Source organism: Oncorhynchus mykiss, chromosome 25, assembly GCF_013265735.2.
Source record: "Oncorhynchus mykiss isolate Arlee chromosome 25, USDA_OmykA_1.1, whole genome shotgun sequence".
In the NCBI taxonomy this organism is placed as follows: Eukaryota; Metazoa; Chordata; class Actinopteri; order Salmoniformes; family Salmonidae; genus Oncorhynchus; species Oncorhynchus mykiss.
Genome location: NC_048589.1, coordinates 35,481,064 through 35,490,442, shown reverse-complemented (window position 1 = coordinate 35,490,442; position 9,379 = coordinate 35,481,064).

Sequence of the window (9,379 nt, the reverse complement as noted above, 5' to 3'; positions counted from 1 at the left end):
TGAATTTCTACTCTGGTGGTTACATTTCATATTGAAGGCCAGAGGAGAATCAGAACAGAGATGATAGGCCAGGGGAGAATCAGAACAGAGATGATAGGCCAGGGGAGAATCAGAACAGAGATGATAGGCCAGGGGAGAATCAGAACAGAGATGATAGGCCAGAGGAGAATCAGAACAGAGATGATAGGCCAGAGGAGAATCAGAACAGAGATGATAGGCCAGGGGAGAATCAGAACAGAGATGGTAGGCCAGAGGAGAATCAGAACAGAGATGATAGGCCAGGGGAGAATCAGAACAGAGATGATAGGCCAGGGGAGAATCAGAACAGAGATGGTAGGCCAGAGGAGAATCAGAACAGAGATGATAGGCCAGGGGAGAATCAGAACAGAGATGATAGGCCAGGGGAGAATCAGAACAGAGATGATAGGCCAGGAGAGAATCAGAACAGAGATGATAGGCCAGGAGAGAATCAGAACAGATATGGCAGGCCAGGGGAGAATCAGAACAGAGATGGCAGGCCAGGAGAGAATCAGAACAGAGATGATAGGCCAGGAGAGAATCAGAACAGATATGGCAGGCCAGGGGAGAATCAGAACAGAGATGGCAGGCCAGGAGAGAATCAGAACAGAGATGATAGGCCAGGAGAGAATCAGAACAGATATGGCAGGCCAGGGGAGAATCAGAACAGAGATGGCATGCCAGGAGAGAATCAGAACAGATATGGCAGGCCAGGGGAGAATCAGAACAGAGATGATAGGCCAGGAGAGAATCAGAACAGAGATGATAGGCCAGGAGAGAATCAGAACAGAGATGACAGGCCAGGAGAGAATCAGAACAGAGATGATAGGCCAGGAGAGAATCAGAACAGATATGGCAGGCCAGGGGAGAATCAGAACAGAGATGATAGGCCAGGAGAGCATCAGAACAGATATGGCAGGCCAGGGGAGAATCAGAACAGATATGGCAGGCCAGGGGAGAATCAGAACAGAGATGGCAGGCCAGGAGAGAATCAGAACAGAGATGATAGGCCAGGAGAGAATCAGAACAGAGATGATAGGCCAGGAGAGCATCAGAACAGATATGGCAGGCCAGGGGAGAATCAGAACAGAGATGGCAGGCCAGGAGAGAATCAGAACAGAGATGGCAGGCCAGGAGAGAATCAGAACAGAGATGGCAGGCCAGGAGAGAATCAGAACAGAGATGATAGGCCAGGAGAGAATCAGAACAGAGATGATAGGCCAGGAGAGAATCAGAACAGATATGGCAGGCCAGGGGAGAATCAGAACAGATATGGCATGCCAGGGGAGAATCAGAACAGAGATGGCAGGCCAGGGGAGAATCAGAATAGAGATGGCAGGCCAAAGATGCCAGAGATGGCAAGCCATGCCAGAGATGGCATTCAGGACTCGTAAATCATTGGATCAGAGAGTCTGCTCCAGATGTTGATGCTCTGCTCCAGATGTTGATGCTCTGCTCCAGATGTTGATGCTCTGCTCCAGATGTTGATGCTCCGCTCCAGATGTTGATGCTCCGCTCCAGATGTTGATGCTCCGCTCCAGATGTTGATGCTCCGGTCCAGATGTTGATGCTCTGCTCCAGATGTTGATGCTCCGCTCCAGATGTTGATGCTCTGCTCTGGTCTAGATGTTGATGCTCTGCTCTGGTCTAGATGTTGATGCTCTGCTCTGGTCTAGATGTTGATGCTCTGCTCTGGTTCAGATGTTGATGCTCTGCTCTGGTCTAGATGTTGATGCTCTGGTCCAGATGTTGATGCTCTGGTCCAGATGTTGATGGTCTGCTCCAGATGTTGATGCTCTGCTCCAGATGTTGATGCTCTGCTCCAGATGTTGATGCTCTGCTCCAGATGTTGAGGCTCTGCTCCAGATGTTGATGCTCCACACCAGATGTTGATGCTCTGGTCCAGATGTTGATGCTCTGCTCTGGTCCAGATGTTGTTGATCTGGTCCAGATGTTGATGCTCTGCTCCAGATGTTGATGCTCTGGTACAGATGTTGATGCTCTGCTCTGGTCCAGATGTTGTTGATCTGGTCCAGATGTTGATGCTCTGCTCTGGTCCAGATGTTGATGCTCTGCTCCAGATGTTGAGGCTCTGCTCCAGATGGTGATGCTCCACACCAGATGTTGATGCTCTGGTCCAGATGTTGATGCTCTGCTCTGGTCCAGATGTTGTTGATCTGGTCCAGATGTTGATGCTCTGTTCCAGATGTTGATGCTCTGGTACAGATGTTGATGCTCTGCTCTGGTCCAGATGTTGTTGATCTGGTCCAGATGTTGATGCTCTGCTCTGGTCCAGATGTTGTTGATCTGGTCCAGATGTTGATGCTCTGCTCCATATGTTGCTGCTTTGCTCTATATGTTGATGCTCTGCTCCAGATGTGGATGATAGGTAGGATACCATCTAACCCCTCTTCCCAACTTTCCAAGAGTGTGTACATACACAAATGCACACGCACAGACTCAAGCACACACACAATCACACACATACAACCTCAGAGAGTGAGATTGAGAGAGAGAGAGAGAGAGAGAGAGAGAGAGAGAGAGAGGGAAGGAAAGAGAGAGAGAGAGAAACAGAGAGTGAGAGAGAAACAGAGAGCGAGAGAGAGAGAAACAGAGACAAAGAGAGAGGGGGAGGGAGAGAGAGGGAAAGAGAGAGAGAGAGAGCATAGAACAATCAGTGTGAATGCCTACACCTCATCCTACCTGACATCATATTCCTACACCTCATCCTACCTGACATCATATTCCTACACCTCATCCTACCTGACATCATATATCCTACACCTCATCCTCCCTAACATCATATATCCTACACCTCATCTTCCCTGACATCATATATCCTACACCTCATCCTCCCTGATATCATATATCATACACCTAATCCTCCCTGACATCATATATCCTACACCTCATTCTACCTGACATCATCCTGAAGTTTGTGAGTCAGCACTAGACTGAGATGGGGCGGCAGGTAGCCTAGTGGTTAGAGCATTGGGCTAGTAACCGGAAGGTTGCAAGATTGTTTACCTTGTCAGCTTGGGGATTCAATCTGTCGTTCTGCCCCTGAACAAGGCAGTTAACCCGCTGTTCCTACTCTGTCATTGAAAATAAGGATTTGTTCTCAACTGACTTGCCTAATAAAGTAAAATAAAAATTTCTTATGACAAGAGAGGTTATAAAAGACAGATGTGACAGTAAAACTTCTAATATGACCTGTGTTGTGTTAGAAATGTATTATCTCCATCATTTAACATGTTTAGTCAGGCTGTGTGAAAGAAAAGTTTATGTTAAGACTCGTAACTTATTTTTGCTTGTCTAAATGTTCACTATATTCATTTGATAAAAGACTAAACTTAATTGGGGATTTTTCTCATATTTCAGAATAGAAAACAACCCAATAACCCTGTCTACAACATCCAGTCAATAACAACAACCATATTGTAAACAATCTCATTATGTACATATCCCAATCCATACATTCCAGATTGATAGTCTTTACTAGAGTGATTATATTACCCAATAACACACCACCACCAGATAAGAGACATACGTAATAACTGAAGATTAACAGTGCTTGTTTTTATGAGTCTAATACTCAACTTCCTGTAAAGTGACTGAAGTCACTCCATTGTCCTGAATCTAAATCTAACTCTATGAGTCAAGGCTGAGACCACTCATTCACTCCGCCCTTTTAACTATGTTGATTAACAACAAACTCTGTCCGAGCGTAGCCAGGCGACGGGTCCAGCACGCTCTCCAACCTGAAGAGCAGCACGTATGTAGGAAACGACTCGGGTCGGGGAGAAATCAGATCCATCTATGGGGAATAGACCAAAATAAACCTCTCTATTCTCTCATATCGGGCCTTGTATAAATAAGATATCACTGCAGGCAACCTGCACCATGGGAGAAGGCCAATCCAGTCCTGTAAACATCAACCAACAAGTTCTGGAAGTGCGGGCTGGGATAGCTCTCAGGAGGGGAGAGACGAAAGGAGGAGGAGGAGGGTGAGGGGGAGGGGGAAGGAGGAGGAGGGAGTAGTTGGGAGTGGGTAGTGGGGAGGTTGGAAGCAGATTATTGGGGGGGGGGGGGGGGGGGTAGTGAGGAAGGGGAACAAGGAGGGGAGCTGTGAGAGGAGAAGGGAAAGGAGCTGGAAGCAGGGCAGGGAGCAGGGGGAGAATGGAGGAGAGGGCAGAAGGGGAGCAGGGAGGACATGGGAGTGAGGGGAGAGGAGAGCAGGAATGGGAAGTTCTGTACTGGACTTCATAAATAAATCACTTTTCATAGAGGATTATATGTCCACACACAGCCCCCTCCTCTTCTCTTCCGCCCCATCCTCTCCTCTTCCCTCCTCTTCTCTACCTCCCCCCTCCTCCTCCCTCCCTCCCTCCCCCCTCATATTCATCCCCTCCTACTCTCCTATGAAAATAAACAGAGCCAGGTCAGAAATAGCTCAGTTTAAGCACCACTACAGGAAATTATCTAGGCTTGTTGGTATAATTTGGGACATTATTTTCTTAACATTTTCATTTTAGTTAGCCCAAGCCTCAGACCCATTCAATATCCTCCTCTGCCCAGCTCCCTTCAGCTTACCCCGAGGTTTGCTGCCAAACCTAGTTAACATTCAAGAAATATTAAGTGACATACAGTACAATATACAACAAGTAGTAGTGAGTTATACTGAGCCGCTGTGACCTTTAGAGTAGCTACAGAATCAACAACATGTTGCAAGAGGGTTTAATGAACCTCATAACAGTCTAGCTTGTTGTTTTCCAGTAGTTTGTTTTGACCGGTTCATGTCATTAACAGGTTCCCAGAGGAAGTAGTGTGGAGGACTATTTAAACCCACTTAGTCTGGCCCTTCCCGTAATGTAATGTAACCTTCGCAGACTAACCGAACATGGGAGACCAAACCAGACTGTGCTATGAGGGGTAAAAATGCTCTGGGCATGGGCCTGAGTGGTCCAGGTGGAATTTGGTTTCTGGTCCTGCATCATAGGAAACAAAGCTTCAGCTGTCGGTGTGATTTCACCAGTTTACATGTTCATGGCTGCTGTGTAAACACACTTTAACCCCGGTTGAGTATGGGTAGCACCATTGTTTTGCACCAACCTGGTCCCAGATCTGTTTGTGCTGCCTTGCCAACTCTGTTGCGGACATTGACATGCAAAATAGCCAAACACTAGGAGTTGTCAAGACAACGTAAACAGATGTAGAACCAGAATGGTGCTGCACCAGGAGACAGAGCAGGGAAAGAGATGAGGGAGACGAGGGATACACAGAGCTCCTGCTGTCCCCAGAAACACATTTTAGAACCGTCTGATTCCGTCTCTCTCACTCTAATAACCCTGAGTTACAAGACTTACTTGGGTCTGAGAATAGGAAGTCTGATGACATCACAGTACGGTTGTCTTTGGGCTGTAAGGTTGTCTGTACGGTTGTCATTGGAGCAATACAATAGCAGCAATGATGTGCTGTGGTGTCTTTCCATTTATTTCAGGATGAAAGGCCCTTGTGACAGTAAAGAAACCAAGTCACAGAATATTTTTCTGCTGTCTTTTTGTGTAGACAGCTGACTGCTGTGTGGGCGTGCATGCGTTAAGCCTCTGTGCTGCTCTGAGCTGTGCTTGCATTTATACATTATGTACAGAAACAGTCAGAGACATCACCGAGTGGGGAACATCTCACCTCTTCTTCTTGTTCCACATACAGTACAGCAGCATCAGCACTCTCTGTGTGCCTTGAAACCGCTCTGGTTTCAAAGGCACATACAGGAACTCTGGTGGGTGAGATGGACAGGTGTCTGCTGCAAAGGACACCAGATACACTTGGAACATCCTACACCCAACATCCTGTCCCCACTTCTGGTTGACACACACACACACACACACACACACACACACACACACACACACACACACACACACACACACACACATTCACACACATGCATGCAGGCACACACACACACACACACACACACATACACACACACACACACACACACACACACACACACACACACACACACTTGTGCACACAATCCCTTTAACCGTCGATTTGAGGGAACACTCAGTGTTTAGCAACAATGGTTAGGCTTCAGTTTGACGTTTATTGGAAGGAATCTTGCCCTGGAGGCAGATCTGAGCGATTTCCACTAGATGGGCCAGCTGTAAAGTACACAATTATTCTATATATATTTATGAAATTAGTCTTAATTTAAGGTTAGGCATAAGGTTTAAGGCATAAGGTTAGCAGTGTGGTTAGGGTAAGGTATAAGGTTAGCAGTGTGGTTAGGGTAAGGTATAAGGTTAGCAGTGTTGTTAAGGTCAGGGTTATTTTTAAAATCAGATTTTATTACTTTGTGGTGGTCCCAGGTGGTGACTCCCTGGCAGAGCTCACCAATACATGAGTCATCCCAACAAATGCCAACCTGCTGTAAGGCTGGGTAATAGATTTTGGTTATTGTACTTCCCCTTACCTAATTAAAGCCTGTGGTCCTATATATCATATCGTATGTTGGTCGTTGCTGCTTTACAATGTAGGTCAGCAGTATGTTTAGCAGCAGTGGTTACTGGATAAGAGATTTCATTTATTGTACTTCCCCTTACCTAATTTTTGGCCTGTGGTGCCATAACACCAATATTACCCAAATTTACTGATCACTTCATCTCATTAATACGCAGGTGATATTTTACTATATCTAGACAATGTATCTCAATCGCTCCCAAACACATTGAAGATCATAAATAAATTCAGCTTCATATCAAGTTATAAAAGGTATCAACCCAATCAGCCCTACTGCCTCTCTGACATTTCCAGAGGGAAAGGCGTAGGAGGACTGTCCGTACCAAACTTTAAATTGTATTTCCAGGCACTAGCATTTCGCCTCATCCTAAATGGGTTTAGACCTAATTGTTCAGCCCCTTAGCTGAGTATAGAGATAAATATGATGTCTCCTATTACCCTGGAAGAGGTGGTCTCCACTGATATATCCCTTAAACAATGTAACATGGTGTCTCCTATTGCCCTGGAAGAGGTGGTCTCCACTGATACATCCTTAAACAATGTAATATGATGTCTCTTATTGCCCTGGAAGAGGTGGTCTCCACTGATACATCCTTAAACAATGTAATATAATGTCTCCTATTGTCCTGGAAGAGGTGGTCTTCACTGATATGTCCCTTAAACAATGTAACATGGTGTCTCCTATTGCCCTGGAAGAGGTGGTCTTCACTGATATGTCCCTTAAACAATGTAACATGGTGTCTCCTATTGCCCTGGAAGAGGTGGTCTTCACTGATATGTCCCTTAAACAATGTAACATGGTGTCTCCTATTGCCCTGGAAGAGGTGGTCTTCACTGATATGTCCCTTAAACAATGTAACATGGTGTCTCCTATTGCCCTGGAAGAGGTGGTCTTCACTGATATGTCCCTTAAACAATGTAATATAATGTCTCCTATTGCCCTGGAAGAGGTGGTCTCCACTGATACATCCTTAAACAATGTAATATAATGTCTCCTATTGCCCTGGAAGAGGTGGTCTTCACTGATACATCCTTAAACAATGTAATATAATGTCTCCTATTGCCCTGGAAGAGGTGGTCTTCACTGATATGTCCCTTAAACAATGTAACTGTCATGTATTGTCATGTTGTGTCTTGTTTCTGTCCTTTCCCTTCACCCTGTCTCCCTCTGCTGGTCGTTATTAGGTTACCTTTTCTCCCCCTCTTTCCCCCAGCTGTTCCTTGTCTCCTCCTAACTACCTCGTCACCCCTTTTCCCACCTGTTCCCTTTTTCCCTCTGATTAGTCCTCTATATCTCTCTCTGTTTTTGTTTCTGTCTTTGTCGGATTCTTGTTTGTGTTATTCATGCCTGAACCAGACTATCGTCATGTTTGCTGCAACCTTGTCCTGTCCTGTCGGAATCTGCCGGTCCATCTGAGCCTACGTATGTTTTGTTATTAAAGAAGCTCTGTTTACGTTAATTCGCTTTTGGGTCCTCATTCACGCACCGTAACAGAAGAATCCGACCAAGAATGGACCCAGCGACTTCGGATCCTCTCCACTCAGCCGTCGAGATCCAGGGAGCGATGCTAGGCAGACACGAGCAGGAATTGTCTGCTGCTCGACATGCCGTTGAGACCCTGGCCACCCAAGTCTCCAACCTCACAGAACAGGTTCACCATCTCCGCCTCGATCCACCGGCCACTTCCAGGGCTTTCGAATCTCCGGAGCCCAGAATCAATAACCCGCCGTGTTACTCTGGGGAGCCCACTGAATGCCGCTCGTTCCTCACCCAGTGTGATATTGTGTTTTCTCTCCAGCCCAACACTTACTCCAGGAGCACTGCTCGTGTCGCCTACGTCATATCTCTCCTTATTGGACGGGCTCGTGAGTGGGGCACGGCAATGTGGGAGGCAAGGGCTGAGTGTACTAACCAGTATCAGGACTTTAAGGAGGAGATGATACGGGTTTTTGATCGATCTGTTTTTGGGGAGGAGGCTTCCAGGGTCCTGTCTTCCCTATGTCAAGGTAATCGATCCATAACAGACTACTCTATTGAGTTTCGCACTCTTGCTGCCTCCAGTGGCTGGAACGAGCCGGCTTTGCTCGCTCGTTGTCTGGAGGGTCTCCGCGCAGAGGTAAAGGATGAGATTCTCTCCCGGGAGGTTCCTTCCAGCGTGGATTCCTTGATTGAACTCGCTATTCGCATTGAGCGACGGGTTGATCTTCGTCACTGAGCTCGTGGAAAGGAGCTCGCGTTCTCCGTTGCCCCCCTCTCCGCATCACTACCATCTTCCTCTGCCGGCTCGGGTGCTGAGCCTATGCAGCTGGGAGGTATCCGCATCTCGACTAAGGAGAGGGAACGGAGAATCACCAACCGCCTCTGTCTCTATTGCGGTTCTGCTGGTCATTTTGTCACTTCATGTCCAGTAAAAGCCAGAGCTCATCAGTAAGCGGAGGGCTACTGGTGAGCGCTACTACTCCTGTCTCTCCTTCAAGATCCTGCACTACCTTGTCGGTCCATCTACGCTGGACCGGTTCGTCAGCTTCCTGCAGTGCCTTAATAGACTCTGGGGCGGAGGGCTGTTTTATGGACGAGACCTGGGCTCGGGAACATGACATTCCTCTCAGACAGTTAAGGGAGTCCACGGCCTTGTTCGCCCTGGATGGTAGTCCTCTCCCCAGGATTCAGCGTGAGACGCTACCTTTAACCCTCACTGTTTCTGGTAATCATAGCGAAACCATTTCTTTTTTAATTTTTCGTTCACCTTTTACACCTGTTGTTTTGGGCCATCCCTGGCTAGTTTGTCATAATCCTTCCATTAATTGGTCTAGTAATTCTATCCTCTCCTGG